This window comes from Furipterus horrens, unplaced genomic scaffold (assembly GCF_987537825.1).
Source record: "Furipterus horrens unplaced genomic scaffold, mFurHor1.1.pri manual_scaffold_10, whole genome shotgun sequence".
Classification (NCBI taxonomy): Eukaryota; Metazoa; Chordata; class Mammalia; order Chiroptera; family Furipteridae; genus Furipterus; species Furipterus horrens.
Window position 1 is genome coordinate 22,847,621 of NW_028327180.1, and position 24,188 is coordinate 22,871,808.

The window sequence follows — 24,188 nt, forward strand, 5'->3', positions numbered from 1 at the left end:
ATTTTTAGCATCCAAATTCAAATTTACCATAGGTCAATATGAAGTCCAAGTGCTAAGTGCTACAGAACCAAACAAATGACTACCAGATCATATAAGAATCTAAGCTTTCTTTTATTGGCCTATTAAAAATATGGCCTAATCTAATATTCTAAGGAAAGGTCTCCAATATATTCTTCATATATATTAGAGAATACTTGCGATTCTTTTGAGGTTTGGGACATTTGAGAGGGGCCAAATAAATAATATGCCAACTATTGGCTCCCATCATTAGTAAGGCATTCAGCCATTCAGGAACCTTGCTGTAAGAATCAAATGAACTCACTCACTTTGTGAAAGTAGTTCCACTCCAGAAAGGAAATTAATGGGAAACTGACCTAAGCATATAATATTTATTGTCCTATAATTTACTCATCAGGAAATATACTTCATTCCTCTACCCTGGGACAGAGTTTTTGAATGTAGCAAACTGTAGGACTAGGCTATTTGAAATTTGGCTACCCCCCCTATATCGGCCTAGTTTGTTCAAGATACTATAACAAAATACCATGGACTGATTAGCTTAGACAACAAACATTTATTGTTTACATTCTGAAGGTTAAAAGGTCCGAAGTCAAGGTGCTAGCCCATTTTGTGAGACATAGTTTTCACGGAAGAAATAGTTCTAGGTTTGCCTCCCTGCTGACTAAAACTTTTCTCTGTTGCCTGTGGCAAGAAGCTCAAGCTGAAGTTCTTTATTACTCAGCTCTTCCCATTTACAACCTGCAATTCAGCCCTCACCATCCACACTATTGTATAGAAATTTGATTTTTCTTTACAGTAGAATTGTGGCCATCTTGCCAATAGTGTAGAACCTAATTTTACACTAGGTTTACACAGCTACACTAGTGTTAACTGCCTCATTAACCAGAATGTGCTTCATTCAGATGTGATGATGCCCCGAGGGCTGATCTAACAGAATTTCATAGTTTCTGAAGCATTTCCCTCTGGCACATAAGTCCCAGTTTTAGCTGCAGAAGGAGCCTACAGTAAACTGTTGATGGTAGTAACAACTACAAGCATTTTCTTTGAGTCAGCAAACTAGGTGGTGATATTGAACTTTTGCTATGGAAAGTGGATTACTTACTGTCTATTATCTCATCACAATGTGGTTCCCCAAAATGTCAAAGCTACCATCAAGACTAAGACTATTGTCAAGGTTTGGAATAGTTCCTCACTGCTGTCAAAGCTGGCATTAATGACAAGTCTGCCACAGTGGTTCCCAGTGGAGAACTGGTCACATAACATGAATCTGTGTGCATGCTGAGCAGCACCAGGACGATAGCTGTGCCTTATGTTGCCAGCACCACAGAGCTGACCCGATGAGTGCTAAGCATGCCTGTGCCTCTGAGGGCCTGGGTGAAGAAGTGGAGGCAGGAGAGTTTTCAGGGGTGTGCCAGGATATCATCTTTCTGCATAAAGATCCTGAGAAGATAGGATAAGCTATTGCTGCAGGAAAGAATCAAAGGGAAGAATATGAGTACTCTTTGTACTGCATCTTTCACACTTTATTGTCATTCCTTATTTCTCTCCCCTGAACTGTTACACTGGGCCCTTTACTTTCAAGAAACATTACAGTCCCATTTTAGATGTTAAATGTAATGAAAAATCCTAGGCTTCATCCCAGAGATTTTGATTAAAAACAAGTTGATGCTATGAATGTACAGCTCAACACGTGACTCTGATGTCTTTTCTACACATATTTCATATTGAGAAGTATAGTTTTAGGGCATTCTGCCTATTGATCAGTGAATATAGGCTAAAATTTTGAACAAAAATATAAGTGTAGTCTATTTATCAAATTTATTTTAATTTAGTTCAAGTGGACAAGTAAATAAACATATACAAGATCTAACCAATATCAAAGGGATAGATAATATGGGGAAATATCAAATATTACACCCTGATAATAAAGAATATTCCTTATGTCAAGACCAAATAAAACATACATGAAATATTGAAACCATAAGGCAATTAAGTTTAACATAATAAAATTATTATAAGTAATACTTTCCAATCAGGATTTAATAAGACTAGAGATCAATAACAAAATTAAAAATATTCTTTACCTGGATTTATTTTTTGTTAGGTTAGGTTTATCATAGTACTATGACCTGAGTGATTGTGTCCCCCTAAAATTTGTATGTGGAAACCTAACCCTACAAGGTAATAGTGTCAGGAGATGGATTAATTGGGTGGTAATTCTTTCAGGAGAGCAGAGCCCTCATGAACGGAGTGAGTTCCCTTATACGAGAGGCCCTCCAGAGCACCCTTGCCCCACCTGCCATGTGAGGACACAGAGTAAAGATTTCATCTCAGAAACAGAAAGTGGCTCCTCACACATTCTGAACCTTCCCATTCCATGATGTTGGCCTTTCCGGCCTCCAGAACTATGAGAAATGTGTTCGTTTTTTATAAGCTCCCCAGTCTATGATATTTTATTATATCAGGCTGAGACATGGTATAATTGCGTACAGTAAAATTAACATTTTTTGGTATACATTTCCATGAAGTTTTTAATTTTGATGAAGGCCAGTTATCAAAGTTTTCTTTTATGACTCATTGTTTTGCATTATATGTAAGATCTTTTCACCTAACCAAAAGATGCAAAAATATTCCTTTATTTTCTTATAGTTGCAGGTCTTATATTTAGGTATGTGACATGATTAACTTTTGGAAATTATATAAGCTATGGGTAGAGTTTCATTATTTTTCCTATCTATATCTACATCTTTCAGCACTATTTTTAGAAAGTAATTCTTCTATCCGTTGCATTGCCTGGGTACATTCATCAAAGATCAACCAATCACATATGTGTGGATTTATTTCTAGAGTTCAGCTCTATTTGGTTCCCAGCCTTCTTTAGTTGATCTCAGTTCTCTCACATTTTATTATAAGCATCAAAACGAAACCAGGTAGCACCTTGACACTCTGCCTGGAAATCCCCTAAGCTTGCTCACTTAGTTCAGTAAGTATGTTTTCTACTTTCCACGTCACTGTAGATGATATTGTTGTTAATTATTCTGTTACTGCGGAGCAAAGATCTCCCTTCCTTGCAAGCCCAGTAAGATTTTTTAAAAATAATTTCCTGTAAGCCCTCACTTGCTGCCTTCTCAATGTTTATAAAATTTTAGGTTCTGCTAGGCTCCTGAAGATTTCACAAACATTTTTCCCAAATACCTTTTAGCTTTCCAATCCACTCCAACAATGTTTTGGTTACACTACCATAATATCTAATACCAGCATCAAAACAGGTATTAGTTATCCATAGCTGTGAAAACAATTGCCTCAAAACATAGGAACTTAAAACAGAAAACATTGATTATCTGTGATTTCTATAAGTCAGAAATTTAAAAGAAAGTTGACTGAGTGATTTTGACAGCAGGTCTCACATCTGGTCACAGACTGGAGGGCTGCAGTCATCTGAAGGACTGACTTGGATAAAGGATTCTCTTCCAAGCCCACTCACATAGCACTTGGCAGGAAGCATCGCTTCTTTGCTCACCATCTCTAACCAAGCCTCTTGGTAGAGCTGATCAGTTGATCTCATGACGTGACAATTTGCTTTATTAGTAGTGAGTGATCAGAGAGAAAGAAGAACACTATAATGTGTTTCATGATTTAGTCTCCAAAGTGACACACAATTACTTCCACCATATTTTATTCATTAGAAGCCAATCATTGAGTCATTGCCACAAGGAAGGAAATTTAGGTGACACCTATTGATGGGAAGATTCAAAGAATTTTTGGAGATATTTTAAAACAAACACAAAGCAGAAGGCAGAATTTTTTCCCATATATTTCTGACAAATTCAGTGCCACGGCAGAAATTCCAGGGGTACTTCTTGGTATGGTACTATGACCATACAGACAAGAGTTTCTTAGGTTGGGAGGTGCCATATTGATATATGTGGTCTTGAAAATGAGATAGCAGAGTTTTGTTGTAGGCAGTTAAAGTGGGCATTAAAATATTAACATTTATGTTGGTTCAAGTCCTTAAAAAGAATGCAAGTCCCTGAGATTGTTTCAACTTGCTTGTTTTAGCAATATTTAGCTTATGGTGGAGAAGAGCATTAAGTTTTCTTTTTTTCATCTTAGATTACTCTTAAGCTCATATACATCATCAAATAAAAGAAAAACATACACAGACACACACACACACAAAGAATAAAAGTAAAACACACAGAAAATTATTTTGAGAACCAAAAATCTGTTTGGATAAATAATGTGTATTTTGACACAATCTATCATACATGATTCACTTCTTCCACAGGTTTCATGTGAACAGTGAAACAACCAAAATTATTATGGTTTGAGCAAAAATAGTATTATTTACAAGATTATTATCTATGTGATTAGCCATACACATGAATAATAATACTGATGATAATACTAGAGATAACCTAATATATTGAGCTGAATACTTATGTTCTAGGTATTCTGATAAGCAATTTATATGCATTGCCTTATTTAATTATCTCACAAATCACATGAGTTTAATGCAACAAGGAAGCAATTATTTTCCTTAGGAGAGTTAATATACATTGGTATGAACCCAACTTAGAGTTTGTGTGAGCACTGGGTTCCCTGAGTGATATTCTGTTTATTTATTAATGTTTTAATTGATTTTTAGGTCTCCTAGTGATGATGATGATGATTAAGCATTATCTATCTTTTAAATTCACCAAATATACTTTTTTTTTTTTTAAAGAAGCACTTGATTTCCATTATTTCAGGTAGTTGAAATGAAACAATTATACAAGATTTTTATACAATTAGAAGAGGAATTTTACTTTTCAAGTGTTTAAACTGTGTACTATTACATGATCTTAATTCAGATTTAGTTCTCCCTATATATAATAAATTTATTTTTCTTACTATTTTTAGTTTATTAACTAAGGCATAGCTGATTTACCTAAAGTAGCAATTTTCAACCTTTTAGATCTCACAGCACACATAAACTGATTACTGAAATTCTGTGCCATATCATAAAATACATTTTTTGGCAGTCTAACGAAAAATAATTTTGATTCATTAATACTAGGTGGCTATTGTTGTGTTGGCTGTGGTTAATTTTTTATTTGTCAATCTAGAGGAACAGAGGTCAGTGCCGCTAAGTAGTCAGCTATTATATGTTTTAAAAATTCTTGCAGGACACCAATGTCCTCTTGGCAACACATGAGTGGGAAATTACTGACCTACAGCAATGGCAATGCCATTTGTTACAAGATTAATCCTTCTCCAACTTTTGAATATATAGCATGTATTAAAACCTTTATAAACTTTATAATATCCAAACATAAAGCACTGTCAAAGTATTAGTCTAGCTCTGACGTGACACAATTAAGGAAATATTTTTTCAATATTATTTTTTCTTATCAAAGGATATATATGCTAATTATCAACAGAAAACATTAAAATGAGGACTCAACAAAAATTACCAAGGTTAACAAATCTCCTATATGTTTTTGGCTATATCCATAAGTGTGTCAAATATATACATATGTAGACATAAATATTTTTGAGAAGTAAAATAATGCTGTAACATTATTCCATTTAAGGTTTTATCAAAAATATTCTTGTGCCATTATATATTTTTTAAAAACATAATTTTGGAATATCTACAATATTATCAAAAATGTATATATATATTCCATTTAATTATTTTCCTGCTGCTGGAATTATAATAGATGAAAAGAGTATTTTAAACGCACTGAGAAAATATTTTAAAATAATTTAAAGTGTTGGTATATGACTGCAGCGGGATGTCTTCTTAACATATTCCTCAAGAGAATTCATCAGCCTTCTTTAAGATCAGTATTCTAGTTCCCCAAGGTTCTGTTTTTCACTGGGAAATTTTTTAATATCTAGCAAGCAATTATAATAACACTATCATAGTGCCTGAGGTGTTTAATCACTCACGATTCTACCCTCTTTGCTCAACTATATCTGAATTATCTTGGTTAGAAAAACATATATTGTTCTCAGCATGGCTGCAGTAAAACTAGGGGGAAAAAGTAATATAAAAGATCAAGTAGAAAGGGTCTGGGAATGCGACAGATATTGCACCTGGATTTAGGGGATTCGTTGCTACTCCCTGTCGAGCACTTAAATAGTATTGTGCCCTGGGGAAAGTCACTTAAATTCTCTAGACCTCTAGCTCCTCATCTGATAATTTATCTCAAAGAGTAATTTTCACTCTGAAAATTTTAATTTATCTTTAGTGAGAATAAATATCTCAGCTGATATAATCTTGTTTTTAAATGATTTATCTGAAGCTAGGTAAAAATTATACAGATTAATTCCATATATTTGACTAACTTTACCAGAGAGGTTTTTATAAATAGAGGGTGAGTTTCTCTGAGGTTATTTATTGTCATATGTAGTTAGAGTTTAGAGCATTTTTCTAAATGTTGTTTCTCTACAATCAACATTTTTTTACCCCAGTACTAAATTCAACACATTTTTGTAAAATATATGATAAAAACTCATCTTATTTTTCATATGAACATTAGAATTGCATTTCTATCTCTAGAATAGGCTATTTATACTGATTAGAAGTGTGTTAGAATTAGAAATTACTTTGGGAAGAATGTATGTTATTATAATGTTGAGTCCCATATGGGTGGAATTTTAAAATTTCTCTGGCAAAGAATCTCTTAGAATCTACATTTTTACCTCTTACAAGATATGCTAAGGAAGCAGAGTCTCTTTCTACCACTGGGTTTGGAGATATAAATGGATAGAACTAGCCCAGCTTATTATTTATGAATAGAGGAATGAGAGGGAGATTGTCACAGCATATTTTAAAATGTATTCTTACAATATTAAACCAGTGTGATATTGACCCTTGAATAAAAACTTAGATCAAAGAAACAAATGAGAATCTACAAGCCACAAGTCTGATATTAATAGAAAGATAATTAGGTATTTAAAATAAAACTGGTGCAATTGTTAGATACTGGGATTATAAAAAAGTTATGTGCTTTTTGTCCTCAACTGTTCAAATGAATCCAGTATGAATAAAAATTAAAACAAGAATATTTATAAAATGTAAAATAAAACATGATAACCATCAAAGGTTTGATGTACTTTTGTTATTACTATGCTCTGAAATTATTTTCTTAGCAAAACAATAAAAATAATAATCTATAATGAATAAAAGTAGTGTATTTGACAGCAAAAAGCTACTGTAATCAAAATGCACAAAGGAAAATCAATGGTAAACTAAGAAAGACTAAAGAATACAAAGTGTATCAGAGCCAGTACCACAGGTGAAAGACCTTTTAATTTCTTTAACAAATAAGGAGATGTTATGAATCAATATTAAAAGTGTGACAAAAAAATGACAGAAATAAAATAGATTAATTAGAAAAGAACACATATAAAAGACAAACATGTAACATTTTGACCACACTTTTAGACAAACAAAAGCAAATCAAATAAAAATATAATTTTACCTGCTAAATTTCTATTACAAATGAGAACAACACTATAATAGATAACAGTGAAGAAATATAAACTTTTATCATCAAAAATCTTCAGAGTTCATGGTCTTTGTTTTAGCAATCCAATTCCAGCAATTTATCTTCAGCTAATAATAGGCAAGTGTGTAAAGGTGTTGTTAGAAATATATATTAAAGCAGTTTACACCAGTAAAAAATTAAAAGCAACTTAAATGTTTTTCAGTAGGAGATGAGTTAAAATGATGATATGCTTAAAAGGAAATCTCTATTGGTCAAAATTATGACAAAGGATTTATATATTTATTAATAAACAAAAATATATACTGTATATACTTGTAGTATTTCTAATTTTTATTTAATTTATTGACATTACTTATAAAGAGCTCAGATGCAGATCTGCTTGTTTCCACCTAAATGACATGGCTATAAGTATCACTTCTGGAAATTCCCCATTAGTGACTTTATACACATGTACACACACACCCAAATACATTTACAAAAACATACACATTGATTTTTCTGTCATTTTTTATAGTATAAGCTAGCTGACAATAGTTTTTAATAAACATTTAAGTTAATATTATTAGATAAATGGTTATAGCAGACCATTTTGAAAAGAACTATTAAATGTTATAAAAGAAGCCAGTTACTTACATTGCTTAATTTAAAAAATTACAGTTTAGAGACACTTAAAAAATTAGACAAAAATGAATATTGATAAATGCTGATTGGTAGTTGTGCACATATGGATGTAAACTTTCACATTCTGCAGCCTGTTAGTAAGTCAGCCTGGTACTGGAATAAAGTCAAGCTTTTTTTCCGATGCTTCTGCAACTAAATATCTCTTAGATGATGCTCAAAGTCAGTTAGGCTTATAGTAAATTTCACAGTGAGTTGAACATTATAAATGAATTAAGTAATTGTATATCCATTTGTATGTCTTCTGGCATTTCTTAAGTCCTATATGGTGGAATAAAGTTTATATCTTTAAAAAAGCATTTCCGGAGTGGATTTGAAATTCATTTCTTGTTGTCATATAAAATAACTGAACAAGCTTACTAAGAGGACTTTGCAAGTGCAAAAAGAATGAGCATAAGATTAGAGATGACTGAGGTCTGTCTCTTTCAAGGTGGAAGAAGTATCAAGGTGAGGAAAAAGCCCAGAAAAAAAACTGCATGTATAGGCGGCTTTATTTTTTTATTATTATTATAACTTCTTAAAAATTATCAAATATTTGTTGTCTAAATCTGTTCTAATTTAAAGTAGAAAAATTTTCAAAGGGACTGCAACTACCCTGTCCCTTGTAAGTAAAATAGACCCAAACTGCAGTGCTGTTCTTAAAGCCCCTTTACTGACTGTAAAACACTGTGTAAGTTTCATAACCAATGGAAGTATTCTTCACATTATGTCTTCCTTTGCCTTCTGGATACTTTTTCTCAGTTATAGTTAAATGCCCAGAAAATTTCAGGTAATCTCAAATATTTGTAGTTCATCCAAGTATCCAGATAAACTAACTTTTTAATTGTTTTATTTAGCAAAAGTAATTCAAGAATCCAAGTGTCTATAGCTCCCAGGGAAGCCTCTTGGCCATGTGACCTGTTCCGTCTCCCAGGGCTCCACCCTTGGAAGAGCTCCACACATGTTGCTGTCTGGAACTTCTTAATAGTTTGGAACAAGAAGCTTTGCATTTTTTATTTTTCATTGGTCCCTTCAAATTATGTGTAGTCTGTTCTCCTCACTCTTTAAGGTGTCACCCCTAATGATGAAGACTATTGGGCTAGAGTTTGTAGGATTGGAAACTTTTCTAGAGTCTGAATGATTTTAACTTTTTATTTTGAAAAAAATTATACTCATAGAAGGTTGCAAAATTAATACGGAGAAGTCAGGTATAGCCTTCATCCAGCGTGGCCCAATGGTAACATCTTATATAACTACAGAACAGTATTGAAAACCAGGAACCAACAATGGTGCAATCCACAGACCTTACTCAGATTTCACCAGTTTATTTGTGAAATCATTTGTGTGTATGTTTGTGTGTAGTTCTGTGCAATTTTATCACTCAGGATTCATGGGATTCTCACCACAATCAAAATGCACAGCTGTCCAGGCATCGCAAAGGAACTACTTTTGTGGTGCCTTTTTATAGGATGGGGCTTTATTTTAAAGACAAAAAAACTTACCTACACAGAACACCCTGTACATTCAACCTGACATTAACTGAAGTATTTACTATCTGCTAGAGACCATTTAGTACTTTTTCAAATATTAACTGTTTCAATCCATGTCATTATCTAATTTATATAATTTACTTGCTTATTTTCTGTCATTGCTGGCAGAAAATCATCCCTGTTACTGTATAGAAAACAATTGTTTGTTAACATCATAAAAAATGCTTAATGACCAGAAATACTTATTTTTGAAGAGTTTTGCATCCTAACATGATAGATTTTATATATAGGTGTTAACTATGTTTTACTTAAATTTTAGTAAATTGTTTGAGGGTTTTGGCTTGACATGTAACATAATCTCCCCCTAAACACTGCAATAATGACAAATAGCTGCGGTTGGTGTTTTGGGCAGTGCTTCTGGTTTTCAGGAACAGATTATTGACATTAACCTGTCATTGGCTAATATTTGGCAAAATGCTAAAATAATAAATCAGTTCTGGATTAACAAAGGAAATGATTAAATCTGATTTTTTTTTGCATAATGACATAGAGGGCAGTAATTTCTTTTCATGATAAAAAACATTTGACAATTTGATGGATGTGAAATATTTATCTGGCATGACAATTGTTCTTGTAATCAAGTCAAATATTTGTAGCAAATATATATCTTAATATTTAAACCTAGTTTTTAAATCTTTATATTTGTAACCTAGAGGTAACAATTTTTGCAAGTAATTAAATGCTATTAGCAAAATAATAAAATTGCATTGCTGACTTGATTTATATGGCATATCACAGACCTGTTTAAAAATTTTGACACAGATAATTGACAATTTATATTGAATTTTTAAATTACTGATTAAATTTGCTACCCATCAATTTACTTATAGTCAAAACAATGTAAGCATTTTGGTAAATACAATAAATATCAAGAGAATGTAGTGCCCAACCATGATTTACTCACTTATCATAGAATTTTATTCTAATTTAGGGAGGATATTGTCCATTTCTAAACAAACAAGGAAAATAAAGTGATAAGCTCATAGAAAGATTGAATGAAATGGAATTATCATATTTTCCAATTACCGGCATAGGCATTAACTCTACAGGTACTTGTACTATAGTTTAATAGCCTTTTGAATATACAATCATAACAGGTATTCAGCCCTTCATTTTAAATATTCCTAAAATTACTCTGGAGATGCTAGTAACATCAGCACTTTATCTATCCATTTATTTATTTGTGCCTGTGGGGAGACTTGATCCCTTACTTTCTAGGTGGTTTTATTTTGTGGTGTGAGATTAAAAAAAAAGAAGGCTGGCTGCATATTTTACTCCTCCCTTAGGAAAAAGCTGAACTGATAAAAGTCATGTCTACTATATATCAAGCATGTCACTTTTTTTTTGCTCTTATTATAGTGTTGTGCACATACCTAGAAAAAAAACCTTGGCTACTGATTTTATTTTTATAAAGTGTGACTTTTTTTATAGTTATATTTTAGATAAACTTCCAGTTTGTTTTTGTTGTAACTTAAAATTGGTCAACTAATGATATCTCATTACTGCTGATGTTGGCAACAACAATGAAGATACATTTTTAATATATTTTCCTTTCATTGTTAGTGTTATGGCTACATAGGCGAGATTGAACACTCTGAAGCGGTGTATAAAGTTAAGCAAAGGATTTTTAATATTGGCCAGGAGTTGGGCAGACCCTGAGCAGGTCTCTAACATGCTCCAACCTACAATGGAGTCTAAACGCTGGGCTTTTATACTGGTGCAGTCTCTTTGTTTCTTCTTTGGCGGCAAACAGTCTTAGGAAGAGGGTGCTGGGCAGGACTGCAGGAATGTCTTGGCAGTAACAGGAACAGAAATTCGCAAGGCTAAAGGTTATCTTCGACGGCAGCATAGCTCTTCAGCCAGGGACGAACTCCCTGTGAGGCAATTTATTTTCAAAGGGCTAGACATTCTGCAAAGCACAACCTTCACAAATGTTATAAACCAGACACAAGCAAGCAAATGGGAGGTGATAGAGGCTGAAGTCCTTTTAGCTTGTAAATCACTAATTGCTATAACACTCCTTCTTACATTCCTTTTTCCAAGGCCTTTTAGCAAGTCCTTGCTACTTCTTACAAAGAACATTTAAAGCCCTTACATACTTATATATTGAAACTTTTTACAGGGAATATTTGGTGCCCCTACATTAGTTAATTCATAAAATGAAAATTCTAAGGAACTGTATATTCTGTTATGAAGAAGAAAACTACATTCAAATAAGAGATAATATTATTGAGTTCACATATATCTTTACACTTTATCTATTTCCATCAAAGTTAGAACAATTTTAGACTTAAATTGGTTTTCTGATAATTCGGATAAAACTGCTAATCAGTTTGATCAGGCATGTAGTCAGGTAGAAACCCATATCTATAATTAAATATTTCTGTTTTGGACTTGTGTTTTGAGACACAAGTTGAAGCTGAATGCAACTGTATTCAAGTAAAACATGAATTTTGGATTGTTATGCAAACCCATATCGTGGCCCAGCAGTACAGATATTTCTGATCGCAGATAAACCAGCCTGCAATTTCTCTCAGTAGGGTGGTCACAATTTGAATACCAAATGCAATGCGTAATGCAACTTGTTTATATTAGCCTCGATATCTCTACTCGTGAAACAGTCCTCACAGAAGTTACACGGCTACCTGTACTCTTAGCTAGGTCTTGGATTTCTTTGGACAGTGCCATAGCTATACTTCCTCTGGAAATTTGTCAATGCTTGCAAAATTTGGTTAAGCCTCACAATTTATACCTATATCTCCTATAAGAATATTTGTTAGCAAACTTTTAAATTTGTTACAGATCACTCTAAGAAGATCCAGGGGTTTTGTTATTGTATTTACTTGTTCTTTGAAAAAGATCTCAAAATTAAATGCTGAAAACTCAAACGTTTTTAAATATGGCCAACATTTTGAAAGCGAATAATTTCTATTGAAACAGAAAAACACCTCATGAAAAATTATTTATACATGTATATAATTTAAACTAGACTACAGTGTTTCAAGGGAAAGAATTGTTACTGAGTTTGATATCCTTAGTATCAGCTTCTTCAGGTTACTGCACGTAGTTTCAAAAATAAAATTGTAATATATTACAGGACTCATTCCTCTTTACTGGTTTCTTTCTTTGAAGTTCTTTAAGGTATGGCTTGTTTTTAAATTTGAGGCACGATGTTTAAGGAGATTTCATTCACATTCGTGACTCCATTTACCACTTAGACCCAAATGACTCTCAAATTTCTATCTCCACTCCAGATTTCTCTTCTGATTCCCATTCCTCTGTAGCTAATGGGTTCCTCCACCTTAGCTCTAATATCCCAGTAGTACCTCACATCCATGTAGCAATGTACCCAGGAATAAGGAAAACGGAGTGTTTATCATTTCAGTGAATATCTTTAACCAACTGCTGTTCATGTTAGAAATCTTATCATCTCAGTGACGGTCTGTTTAAAGCATGTGTCCTCTATCATGAAGTCCACCGTATTTAATTTACTAAATATCTCTCAGATAACCAACTTCTTCCCACTTATGGTACCACTACACTAATCTAATGTTTCAGAAGGGCAGATCTCCTTCAAAAGCTAATAGTCTCCTAATTAGTTTGCCCATATCTATATGTCTCATTCAGTATGGTCACTACACTCATACCACAGGGACCACATCACAGATGCTGATGTGAACATGGCAATGCTTTTCTTTAAACTCTTCAAAACTTAGCAGTTTCTCAAAAGTGCTAGAGACTACAGACTCTTCAAGTTCTTATAAAACCACAGCTTTCTCTTAACGGGATGGCTACTTTTTCCTTTTTCCATTTGACCTTCAGTTGACAGCTCAATGTTACTTCCTCAAAGAAAGCTTCATTAAACCTAGTTCCCTGTGCATTTCTTTCTTAGGATTTGGCACAGATTACAACAGAAAGTTTTGGCACTATTTAATTACTCTCTGCTTATTAGACGTGACTGTAAGATTTATATGGCCTGGAATCATATTTTTTTCCCACCATTGAATTTTTGGTTATAATTAATTGCCTGGAAATCAACAAATATATATTAACTGGTAAATATTTTTTTATGAAAAATAATCCTGAGCTTTTACTGGTTTGGTCCCTGTTCACAACCACCCATATACATTGGAATCTATAACATTTATGACTGTGGTTCTGAAACTGGCATGTGGATCCCCAATAACCTACAGAATTGTCGTTAGATTACTCACCTGTGATTGTTTCAGGTCAGAATGTAATCAAATGGCTTTCTCTTTGCTTTCACATCTCCTCTTCCTAAGGTCACTATTTAATTCCTTTCATGTCAGCGTATAACCCCATGTTCCTGTAAAAGTTACGGTTCTGCGCCTGTCTCTTTCTTTCTTTAACTTTCGAATTGAAGGTATTTTTTAAAAGGAAGAGAAAAAGATGTTGAAGAGTTTGTAAGGAATAAAAAAAAAAAGGCTGGTTACAAATTGTTCATGCTATTTCTTGATTAATATTCTTGTGAGATATCCTCCTCAGTAATCAGATCTCAAACCAATTTTCTACATGGAGTACACAGTAAGGTCACGGGAAATGTCCTTAAAGCTTTACTTCTATCTCGCAGTAGTAAAAAGAGGGCAGTGCATTGTGATGCAGATTTGCCGCAATGTTCAGTCTAGTTCTCTGGCAGACAGTTTCCCATGAATATCATTATCCTGCCCATAAAAAAAAAGAAAAAAAAAACAAAACAAAAAAAAAGAACTAGTAATGGGCAAAACACTACCCACAGGAAGATGAAAAGCCCTCCCTGCTAACAAACCCAGCCACCTGACATTTGAATGTTTGGCAATTAACAACAGGTGCAGGAAAGCAGGACCAGGATATTATGATACAGTTTTAAGGAATTAGGTTAGAAAAAGAGAGTTTAGTTTTACCACTGAGAGATGTAGAGCTGAGCTTGGTATTTGGCAAAGGTTATGTATTTGAGAGCTACAATAAAACGTGAAGGCTGTGAAAGTGAGTGCACTATTTAGAATCAGTATCAAAAACAACTTTTATAGGCCTTTCTCTTTTTAAAAAATGTAACATATCACAAAGCAAATGAGGCAGTTTCATATTATTAGGTTCTTTCAAAATGAAGTCTTCAAGTGAAAATATATGTTCTTTATACCATTTGCTACGTAGTCTACTAAAGCATTATTTAAATTATAAGTTAGGATTCTCAGAACAAAGGTAGATGCACATTTAATTTATAACTTAATTACTTTCAATAAAATTTATTTGTATTATGTGAACCATATATTTAACTCTAAGAGCTATTGATAAATAACTTTTGTCAGAAAGAAAAATTAAATTTAGAATAAAAATATAAGAATTCTGAATAAATAAAAAGCATAAAAGAGTCAGACTTACATTAAGTTTACACATAATTTTAATAGAAATATGCCAAGATGAGCATTATATATAAATTATTTTGTTATTGTGAACACTTCTTAGATTATTAATATTAAACAAAGATATTACCTTAAAAGTAAATGTCCCTATTGTTATGAAGTAATCTATAATCATTTGTTGCCTATTTTAAATGTTAACTGTATTGTTGAATAGAATGATCATTTAAAATGTCATAAACCCTGTCTTTGTTTTGTGTATTTTCTCAGAGATGGAGTAATTATGGTCAGAGTAAAGTAATAGGCATTGAAGAGAAGAATCATGAAAATTCCCTAGATACATAAAATGGGGCCTTATTAAGTTGAGCTAAGAAAATGTTACTTAAGCTAAACTAGTGTTTATTAAAACTTTCAAATCACTTTAAGCATTTATGGTCTTTAGTATACAGAGTTAATTACCATTGACCTCCTTTTAGCTATTCTTCCTTGAAAAACACCCCCTTCTCTTGGAAAACACATGGTTCTCCATATCGTAAGGATATGGATAGTTAAAATTCACAGATAAGTCATAATTTTGTTTTTAAATAAAACACTTTTTATCTATTTTAGTTCCTATAACATTAAGTTGAACTCTTTATATTTTTAGATTAATCCCCAATGTAATCCATTTGATAAAATATGAGTTAATAAGGAAATGCATTCATACTACTTGCTAGACGTATATACCTTGAGTCTTAGCCCAGTATTGATTTTTGGAATTTATTTTCTTCAGTTACAAGTTTTAAGCTCAATGTTTTGGAATTTTTGTGCCTTTCATGCTTTTTATACTTACATTTTACCATTAGAAAATAATTTTCCCCTGTGTCCATAATAGGTGACATGGATCTAGTAGGTAAAAAACAGCCAAATGTAACAGGCAGAAAAGTTGGGTATTGTTGGGTAACCTTGCACATGTCATATATGGCAGAAATGTATTTAAGTGTAGGCAGTAATTAAATCTGGAAAAAGGATTAATATATTGATTAAACAAATATTTCTAGACAGGCATCCATGTGTCAGGTACTTCTGCACATGCTGAGGATAAAGCAGAGTCTATAATACACAAAAATTCCTGCCTCATAGTGCTTTAAAGATATTTTATTTTTATGGTTTTATAAATCTAAGTTTATAAGCAATAGTAAACCAGGGGATTGGGGCTTGAACATCTGAGTGAGTTTTCAGTGATTTAAAGCAGTCTTATGGAACAGGGCTAGCCCTCGTGCCGGAGGGAGCAGCCAGAAGTCCACGTCAAGTAAGCAGCACAAGGTCAGAAACCAAAGACTAAAAATAAGGAGCCCTGTACGAGGGAAGTGAGTTCTGTACAAACAAGGAGGAGTAAAATACTGGCAAAAAAAGAATGCTACATGGCCTGTGCCTTGTTCTTGTTCTCCCTTGATAGGTGAAAATTCAGAGCAAAGCAAGGCTAATTACTAAGTTGATAGGAAGCATAGGAGGAAAAAATATTTTTAAGGGAGAAATATTAGATTGAGAGGCATAATGACACAAAAATTCCAAAGTTTTGACTTTAAAACTTGTAATTAAAGAAAATAAAATAAATTCCTAGATTACTGAAGCAGGGTACAAAATCACCTGGGCATGCTTACGAGTGGAATAAAAAAAATCTACTTCCTTTAAGCTAACTTTTAAAGTTCAGCTGCTATGGATAGTTTACTTTTATTTAAGAGAAGAAACTTTTGATTTAGTTTTAATTATAATTCTAGAAAATAGTAAAGTATACCGAATTTATTTTTTTTGATTGCATAATCAATGACAGGGTACTAGCATTTACCTCTGCCTTACATCAGAGAAAGGTAAAATTGCTATAAAGTGGATTTATCTCTAAAGGACTGTAGTTAACATGAAGTGCAGTCATGGAGATTCCAGGGTAAGGCAAGATTCACCTTGTCCTTCAGATAGTTGCTTTTGGTATAAACATGACATTTTGGTTGGAATTTGTGTTTGACAGTTCTATAATAAAGTTTCCCAGAATGTGTTGAAGTGGAATCAAATGTCATTGACTTCATTCAGTAAATTTTCTGCCTGATGGCACATGCCATTACTATTCTATTTGTTTTTATAACCAACAAAAAATTGATTATTTTGATTCATGGAGTTCTTTTACACATAATTTTTCTGGAAGATAAAGATCACATTGTAGTCCTTTTATATGTCCATGATTGAGTGTTAATTGATCTAAGACACTGCCTATGTTGAGTTCTATTTTGTCATTATTTGCACTAGCAGTTAGCAGATTGTATTGGCTTAAGAAAAATTTGTGAGTGGTAGGAGATTTCCGTGGAATAATGTAAAAATCACCCATAAGTATAGAGAATGAAAAAGTGATTTTATATTATAAAATCAATTCATAATATGGGAGGGGAAATGAAGCTGAGTCAAATACAAGTGCCAAGTGAAAAAAATAACTGGGATCTTGGAATATTGATTAGTTGGGAGAAAGGAAACAGAGCTAAGCCTGAGGGTACTGGAACTCAGAAATCTGATATAGGCATAGGTCAGAGTGGTGCACAGGTTTTTCTGAAGCTAACCTGGAAAAGAAAAATGTTTATAGGTTTGTGGTATTGGAATAAAGAAGCACTGTCAGACATGACTTTTCTTCTAACGCTAGTTAACTTTAACTTGGGGTTTTAAAATAAAATGTTACTTAACTTTATCAGAGTAATGAAAGTTATCCCTGTGACTCTTGGGAAGCTGTGACAACTTGGAAAAGAGGGTGTTATTAGAATTTTTGCAATTTTTGAATCTTCTTCTAAGTACATTTTGCTGCTGATCTCTATTCTATTCATAAAAGGAGGAAAATCTATGTCAACCTGCAAATTGTAATTTTAATCAATCTATTTCACCCACTGAACTGTGAATTAAAGAAAATAAAATATTTTGTTAGTGTAATAGAAACCTACACTACAGTGAGTTTGTAGTTTTAAAAGTATAGATTTAATTCCTTATTTATTAGTGTCTTCTACCCGTACTTTTCAGCATAAAGATATATGTAGATAAGAAATCAGGATGCTGAAATGGTAGGTGGGTTATGCAAGAAAGTGGAAATCTTAGAACTTCAGAATAAAAAGCCATCACAGGATATGGTTAATTATTTTATATAGCAGGAGCACAGACGTAAGGTATAAGAACAAAGGGTATTATGAATAAGGGACCTGGACTATTCCCTGTGGTCCCAGACTGTTCAGTCAAGTCACCTTTAAAAAATTATTAGTTTTCCTGCTGGTCTCCAGGAAACTTAAACCAATACGATAGGAACCTCTTTGTGGTGGTAAACACACAATGCAGTATACAGATGATGTGTTGTAGAATTATGCACCTGAAAACTGCATAGTTTTGTTAATCAATGTCACCCAATAAATTTAATTTTTTTAAAAAAAACCTCCTTGTACTTTTCAAGTGTATCAGCATGAAAAGTCATTTAAAAATGAAGCAAGCATAAACTTCTCGTTCTGAGTCTTTTAAAGACAATTTAAAACTTTTATTTTGCTTGAGTCAATGCTGACTTTTCTGCCTTCTTCTCATTAATGCTTTATATAAAAATCTCTATCCAATTTGCCCACACCTGTGAAAATTGCCTGACATTTCCTGTCTCAGGTGCCTCCCCATACCACAGGTCACTCTCACTTCAGCATCTGTACAATTTCTCCTTCTGAAACAGAGTCTCTCTATTATTGTCTGTATGCTGTAGTTTTTCAATTTGATCTTTGACTTTTTATAGTACACTGGAATCTGCTAAGTTTCTCTTTCCAGTTCCCCTGGTATGATCCTGGGGATAATGACATTCTCAATTGGTTATCCCTCCTTCTTTTGCTGGAATACAGTGAAAGAACTTGGCTGATGTTTTTTTATTAATAAACAGTCTACTTTCTGAGGTTTTCATGGAAATTAAATGAGATAATGCAGGTAGGGACTTAGCATGTTACTTGGTACCAAGATACCTATTACTTAGATGCTATTTGTATACCTTAAAGTTGTCAAGTCAAACATAAATTTCTCATACTACCCAGCAATTCCACATCTAAATATATACTTCAGAGGAATTAAATATATCCATATAACCATATGAATGCATATATTGATAGCAGCATTATTCATAATAACCAAAAGCTGTAAATACCTACATGTCCATCAACTGGTGAGTGGATGAACAAAATATATATACTGATTGAGAGGTGGAATAGAAAAATCTAGGAAATTCCCTAACAAGTGAAATGGGGAAACTCTGACAAATAGTTAAGCAAGAGGATTCTTAGCAGACTACTAATAAATCATAAGATCTCATCTTCCCTAACCAAAGACACTTGGGAGCAGATGCTTTACATATCTCCTCCATAACCAGGAGCAACCTTAAATCACCCTGGTCAGGGAGGTAGCTAACAGAGACCCAAAACTAGTGCCGTTAGTGCCAGACAAACCCAAGAACAGAGGAATAAATACCAAAAATATAATAATTAGAGCTGGACAAAAATCCAAGATAGAGGTGAACCTGACTATAAAATGACGTCAAACCCCACTGTATGCGCATTCTGATTCATCAGCACATTGAAAGACACACCTGAAAGTCTGATGACTATTCTGATTGAGACCTCTCCTAAAATACCTGCCTGCAAGAACAAAACAGAACAAACAAACAAAAAACCTCAGGACAAAGGACACCAGTGCACAGTCTCCCTTGAGCACGCCCATCCCCCACTTTCCTCAGGTGTGAACTTGGCTTTCTTTCTCCTAAATTCAAAGGGTTCTGAGGAGACTTGCAAGTAGGTAAGCAGTGGGAAGCAGCAGCTCTTCCCAAGCTGACTCCCTAATCCTGCTTCTCAGGGCCTTTCTTTTGTGTCTGTGATTTTTTTTTTCCGGGTTGAAGCGGCCCTGCCTTAGCTCAATCCTATTTCTGTGATCTTGCTTCTTTTATCCTAAGCTCTTCCTTTGGCTCACTCATGTCTTGACATTTCTCCTGCACAAAGTCAAGAACCCACACATCCCAGACTGTGCAGGGCCAGACCTCCCTCTGCTTGGCCCCTTTTTTTGGTGACAGTTGCATATGACTGCCCCCCAAATCCATGTCCATTTAGAACTTCAGAATGTGACCTTATTTGGAAATGGGGTCTTTGCAGATGTAATTAGTTAAATGAGGTCTAGATTAAGGTGGGCTCTCATCCAATGACTAATATGTTTATACTAAGAGAAAACAGAGAAGACAAAGAGACAAACAGGAAGAGTGCCCAGGGACAACAGAAGCAGAGATGGCAGTGGCACTTTTGTAAGCCCCTGAACACCAGGGATTGCTGGCAGCCATTAGAAGCTAGAAAGAAGCAAAGAGCATGGTTCTTTTAACACCTTGATTTTAGGTTTCTAGCCTCCAGAACTGTAAGAGAATAAAAATCTGTTATTTTAAGCCACTTAGAGTGTGGTACTTAATTACTGCAGCCCTAGAAAATCCACACAATGTAGTTCTATCAGACAACATTCAGGCATAAAAAGGAATACACTTCTGACATATAAGAAGTGTAAACAAAAAGTTTTCATGACATAAAGCTTTTCCAGAAGAAAGGGTTTATTGAACCAAATGCCAGCCAGAAAACCACCAGGTCCTAGGGCATGAAGTCTAAACCAGCAGCAGCAGCAGGGCTGGATAGAGAAGGCAAGATGTATGTCTTTCTAAAGTTAATGGGCTTTTTTGGTATATGAACAAGGAGGTAGAGAGATGTAAGTTGTTTTGAAAGGATTTATATTGGCTACAGAGAAAAATGGGAGAAGGTGAAGCTGGGCTAGTTCTGGGATAGGTGCGGAGTCCATAAGGAAGAAGTGTTTGCTCCTTTGGATTGTTTGTGGTCAGAGTCTCGAAAGTTCGTATGTAAGCAAGAAGTGACGGCACTTGGCTACTTTCTGTAGAGTATCGTAGAAATAGCCACCTGGAAGTTAATTCAAAATTTCAACATACATTCTGAAATACAAAGTGTTTTGTTGGCCTTGCCCTGCAGCGTTTAATGGATTAACCTCTCTTGTCTCTTTCATTTACCCTCTGGCCCACTGTAATTTAATTTAGAACATCTCGGAATTTTCTCCTTGTCAAAAACATGAATGAATTTCAAAATGCTATGCTAATATGAACCACACTCAAAAGATCACTTATGGCATAAGGTTCCATTTGTATGAGAGGTCTGCCTGCAGGAGCAGGAAGTAGATTCGTGGTTTCCTGGGAGTTGGTTGGTTAAGAATCAGGATTGTCTGCAAATGAGAAGAAAGGATATCTTTGAAGTGATGAAGATATTTTCAAACTGAATCATTTTGATGATTGCACAACTCTGCAGATTTACTAGTCATCACCGAATTATATACTTACATGGGTAAATTTTATGGTATGTACCTTATATCTCAGTAAAGTTGTATTCAATTAAAAAAAAAGATGTTGTGAGGAAGTGATGAAAGAGATCGAAGTGAAAGTATGATGGTTGTTCAGAATATAAACAGGAGTGAAGGAATGGAAAAAGACAGAATCTATATATCTAGAATCTCTTTTTATCCTGGACTTATTGTTCTTTTTAAAAAATTCTTGAAAACATTTTTCCTTTTTTATGTGCACGTTGTAATTTGTGTAAAAGCTTCAGGAATTTTAAAAAAGTAACAGGGAATTAATAATAGAGTTTAAAAGTTTGAACTGCTTGTACAAGCAGATGACTCTCATTTCCAGCCTGGAGTCTTCAGGTTCCTATAGTCTATTCAAATGAGTGATAGGTAGTATAGCCTCAGATAACTTGTCATACTTTAATAAGGATAATATAAATCATAATATTGTTATAAGGACTAACTTTTATAGTTTTATTTACTTTTAGATGCAATTATACTAACTTTATGTTGTGACAGAATGTCTCTAGTGATCAGAGTTTCTAAATGATATGTTTTGATTAACAGAAATGTTATAAATTTGTTACTTCACACATACTATTGTTTAGTCAAAACACCACTCAGTACCTAATATTTTAGGAACAAAAGTGCAGTTTGGTGGCCCACTGCCAAATATAGGCACATGAGAAACTTGGAGGGGAAGGCAAGTGGTCTTTATTAAATTGTTGCACAATTTGGGAAAACAGGAAACTCCCCAGCTTCAGGCTCCTCTCTTCCACAACACACAGAAATCCCCAAAAGACCAACCAGGGACCATGCCTAGAGATCCCACTCCATCCCTATCTGTTTTTCTGGAGCAGGAGACTGCTAAACAGACTGCTCTCTGGCTTCAGGCTCCCTCCCTGGAGTCTGCACGTTTGGGGCCAATGCTGTCATAGCCATGCCCAGCTTCTGACGCCTGGGGCCTGGAGCCACTGACGAATGCTGTAGCTGCTCATGCAGGGCTCCATCTGGCTCATGATGCTGCCCCCCGCCCCCCACCCCCTTGCCGTGCTGGCACTCCACCCTGCTGTCTGTGCCCGATCCCAGAGGAAGAAAGGGGGTGAGCCTCTGCCCTCCCAGCGTTTAAATCACTCAGTCCAAAATTCTGTGTGATCCAAAAGGGTCCAGCTTTCCCAGGCAATCCCGCAGGCTAGACGGGAAGGTCTGCACCTCCCCCTGCAGCCACATTCATCTTTAGGTCATGTGCCTCTGTGACCTCTACTTTCCGCTTTAACCAGGAACCAGAAGTGAGTAGGAGCCTTTTTCTCTTCCTCCATCATGCGCTAGCCTTGCTCAACCTCTGCGCAAGGCTACCCCCTGTGGTGTCTCTGCCTGGGGTGGGAAGTCTGTCTTCACATGCTGTCCTAGCTTGGTGGCTGGGGCAACATGACACTGCCATGCAGCCTCGCCTGCCCCTCCAGGTTTCCTGTGGTCCCTCTCTCAATCCAGGCATGACACCAATATCCATGTTATGGGTACATAATTTGAGAACAGTTGATTTAGTTTATATTCACGTATCTTTGCTTTCAATATTTTTTTTTTGCTAAGAGAGTAATTTTTATGACTTAAGAAATCTCAGAAGCTGTATCTTTTTAGACCAATTTGAATGTTATTTTTTGACTTTAATACAAGAATTAAAATTTTGTTTATGTCTTTGTTTTGTTTTTTGCACTTGATTTATTCTTAATTTAACAAATTTTCTGTATTCTTCAAAGTATCAATTACTAATCACAAGAGAAATAATGGCAATCTGTAAAGGGCTTGCTTATTCATGATAACAGTCTTAGAAACAGTACCAAGTTGATGGTGCATATCTACATATCATTGGTTAATATGTCAAGTGTACCAAACATGTACAGGAGGAGAAGAGAATTGATGATCAGTAAATATGCTGTTGACAGCAAACTGTACCAAAAATGTTATGGAAACTGTTTATTAACATTTTACAATAGTTAAATATGAGTATTACTGATAACATAAATTTAATATATATTTTCAAATATATGAATACAAGTATAGTGCTTGATTAATCTGCCTAAATAAAATGATTTATTAGCAATCTAAGCAATGTTTATACAGCATTTCCTTGCCTAAAAACTTGCAGAATGCAAACTAAATATTCTTACTTTGCCATCTTTGATTTTTTTTTTTAATAAATAAAAAATGTTATTTCCAAGTACCACAAAATTACTGTTAGGTATAGTTTGATGTAAGATTTACATAAACTATGTGAATAAAAGGCAGTTATTTAAACAATATTAAATATTTTGTAAATAAATTGTGAAATGAGCTTTATAGCAATCAATACAAAGAGCACTCAAGAAAATAATTTACCGACTTACCATATATCTTTCATTATTTTGACTTAGACCTTCCATTTATTATGTGCCAATTTGCTGTAAAATCTGGAGCATAATAAAATCTCTTATATGTGAGGAAACTGTTCTGGGTGGTACACAAAAATAAACACAAAGTGAATTAGCTAGATAAACAAAGGGGAGTTTTCCCTGAATTATCAATATTAAATGTAAAGCATGATTTACTTAAAATCCTCAATATCCTTTACCTTCCAGGCTTGCTTATATGATACACAATTTTTCTTCAAAACAGCTACTGGATTCTTGCTTAAATTTTACTACGCTCACCTGCCATGCAATATG